The sequence below is a fragment of the Perissodus microlepis genome, chromosome 1, assembly GCF_051167445.1.
Source record: "Perissodus microlepis isolate ML-2025 ecotype Zambia chromosome 1, ASM5116744v1, whole genome shotgun sequence".
NCBI lineage: Eukaryota > Metazoa > Chordata > Actinopteri > Cichliformes > Cichlidae > Perissodus > Perissodus microlepis.
Genome location: NC_140461.1, coordinates 3,377,519 through 3,381,235, shown reverse-complemented (window position 1 = coordinate 3,381,235; position 3,717 = coordinate 3,377,519).

Genomic DNA, 3,717 nt, shown 5'->3' with positions numbered 1-3,717 from the left:
ATATGAACAAAAGGGAGAAAAAGTTAAACTTACCTTGTGTCGTTAGGAGCCTGAACCGCGGTAAAACTCCGGTGAGGTCAATGACCTTGCGCTCTCCCACTGTCACACGTTGATGACGTATTTGGAAATCAATTCGGGTGGGACATGACAACAGCGCCACCTGCAGGAAGATTTTCTCTCTGTCTGGTACCTTGTGTTCTGATACCTGACAACTTTTTTCCTGACAATTTTTTGTCTGATACCTGACAACTTTTTTCTTGACAACTGAGACCTGACAATTTTTTGTCTGATACCTGACAACTTTTTTCCTGACAACTGAGACCTGACAATTTTTTGTCTGATACCTGACAACTTTTTTCCTGACAACTGAGATCTGACAATTTTTTGTCTGATACCTGACAACTTTTTTCTTGAGACCTGACGATGTCCTAAAATGTACACCGTACCTAAGACACATTTCAAAGAAATACATACAACTTGCTGATCATCATAGCATAATACAATGGTTCCAAGTACCCACTAGCTACTTATAGCTACCCGCTGCTGCAAGATTAGCTGTGGTCCTGCAGGACCAGTGAGATACCAAACCCAATGCAGGACACTGTGAAGCTCTGTCCGTAGTTCTCAACTCCCAGTCCTGAAGTTTGAGAAATCTTCAGGACAACCTGGATGATTCAAGCGTGAAGCTTTCTGATGGACTGAGACATCAGAGAAATGCTTAGGTTGGGATTCAAGTTCCATCTTGTAAATATAAGATTTATTTTTATAATGTCTTGCAACTGACATTAATACAACAAAACTATAATAGCTGCTGTTCTCCTGTTCTGAGGGAAAAAATATAAAATCAGTTTAGAACAAAGCCTGTTCCAAACAGAAGCAAATTATATGTCACTGCAACAATTTTGCAATCTTAATAAATATTGTGATATTTACAGATATCATAGTGATATAGCTATGGATGTCTAAGGCTGACTCAAAATGTAACCATTTTAATATGCAGCTTTTACGAAAGGCTCCCTCTCTCTCTTTTGTCTTTCTCTCTCTCTCTCTCTCTCTCTCTCTCTCTCTCGTGTGTGTGTGTGTGTGTGTGTGTGTGTGTGTGTGTTAATATGCTGTTAGTCAAACTCATATATATCACATGTTTTAGTGGATATTGCTGGATACCTTCTCCTGTTGCTGACATGTATGAACAAAACTCAGTCATATCCAGTTAATCTAGACAGATTGTGTGTCAAACCTCAGCTGCTGTGCAAAAATGTTACTGTTACTGGGAGTTTGAGTGGAGAGAAAATGTTGATATACCAGTAGCTTACAGAGGGAGGATCGTGTGTTTGGATCAAATGTTCGGTCCTGGAGTTTGAAATGCTCTAATGACCATTTTTTCATCTGCACAACAACAGAAAATCTTCTCATCTGTCTCCAAAAGAGTTGCAGTGCATCTGGACCGTCCTGCTGGCAATGTGTCATCTGCAAAATCTCCTCCAACACTCTGATCCACTCTTGTGCTCCTCAAGTTTGAATGTGACATAAGTGACGTTTGTACTAACTTGGTTTTACAGCCTTTACTTTAAAATATGCGCTGTTCAATAGCTGAGCTTAATCTTACAGAGAATGATCAAAGCTCATGTAGAAACAAACAAACAAATGAACAAAAGATTTTCTCCTTCATTTCTGTCAAACAAAGCTGTATGAAACGTTTCCAGCTGTTAGTATCATGGTTGCTAGGCAACCTGGGCAGCGCAACGGAGGCTAGACCGTCCCATTTCACAAGCCTCGCACTTCCGGCCTTAGCGGTCTTTAAGTACGCGGCCCTTGAGGATCGTTGAGGCTGCGTACTTTAAGGCTGCAGACCCTGAATTGGGATACAGCCTGTGAGTTTTCATTCACTCTTTCTCAGGACGTCTGTTATGTTCATGCCATGTTTCCGAGGTTTCACACTTCCAGGTATTTATGTATTCTCACCAGGTTCCATGTTTAGGTTTTTCATGTTTACTTTCAGCTTCTTAGACCCTTATGTAAAATCGAGCCTCGGTGTCATATTTAACAGCTCGATGTTGCTCGAGCAGCATTCAGCAGCTGGTCCAAAACTGTTTTTATTATTTAAGGAATATTTCAAAACTCACTAATGGTGTCAAAGCCTGAACTTGAGATGATTATACATGCTTTTATTTCTTCCCGTTTAGACTACTGTAATGGTCTTTTTACTTGTTTGCACAAATCAGCCTTAAATCGTCTTCAGTGCGGAGTGCTGAAGCACGTCTCTTAACAGGCACCAGGAGAAGATCTCATATTACTCCAGTTTTAGCCTCCCCTCACTGGTTGCCTGTAAGTTTTAGGTTTCATTTTAAAATTTTAGTTCTAACCTTTAGGGCCCTACATGGTCAAGCTCCCAAATATTTATCTGACCTGCTGAAACCACATTCATCTTCTCGAGCTTTAAGGTCAGAGACTGCTGGTGGTACCGCACACTCGTTTTAAAACCCGTGGTGATCGGGCCTTTCAGGCAGCGGCATCACGGTTGTGGAATTCTCTTCCACTGTCTCTACGCTGCACGGACTCCATTGATTCTTTTAAAAAAATAGCTGAAGACATTTTTATTTAGAAAAGCATTTGATTAATTTCTTATGTTTTTATTGTTTTACATTGCTGTTTTAGTTACTGTTACATTGTTTTATATTTCCATTTCTTGTGTTGTAAATAACTTTGTGATTTTTATCTGTGAAAAGCGCTATATAAATAGATTTTACTTACTTTCTAGTTTCCCAGTTTAGGTTTTTGTTTAGTGTCATATTGTTTTTGACTAGCTGTTTGTTTTGTACCTTTTATCAGCCACAATTTCAGTTAAAATTAACTTTGTTTAACTTTCTCCTCTATTCTCCACTCCACACAGTCTGCCAGCGCAGACTGTGACAGGTCTCAGTGTAACCCTGGATAAGTGTAGCCCGAATCAGTTGTTTTGTTTGGATGTGCTGTGAAGTGCATGGTATTTACACAGAACGTTGGACAAGAAACATTATGTAGCACACAATATGCTATAAAACATGGAAGTCTGCTGTGTCTTTAAGAATAAGGTCATATGACTATTAAATGGACAAGCATCACTTTTGTAGGTTTACTGACGACTCAATGCATTAGACTACACGTCTGACCAAGCGTAACGACATATTCATATAGTGCTTTATTCAATATGCTTTCTATACCTGTCAGCCAATGTGGAATCACCAGTTAACCTAATATAAAGCATTTCTGTAAGTTCAGTAAGGAAGATCTGTAATCAATCATCTGACTACTTTCCTGGGTGTTAGTCTATTTTTCTGTTCTCTACATCACTACCTCTTTCTCACGCTGTCAGCCTCAGCTGTCATCATTAATCTAGTCAAATCATCGTCTTCTTGCCCACCTTCTTTGAGCCACTCTGCCTCCAACTCACGTAGTTTAAATCTGTGCTCTCCATCTGCAGGGGAGGGGTGGAGTTGTGCGTTTAGGGTGTGGTGTCAGGTGAGGCTGGCTCACAAACCTGATCCCAATAATCTGATAATAATAATCACATAGACTATAATCTATCAATAACCATGTCTCCTCACTTGAGTATGTTGCCGGGACCTGAAGAGAGAACTGCGTGTGGTGTGAAGCTGAAGGAGGGCAGCTCGAAAGCTCCTGCAGAAAGCGATCGAAATTTAAAAACAAACACCCAGTGTGTAACGCTGTGTGAATACG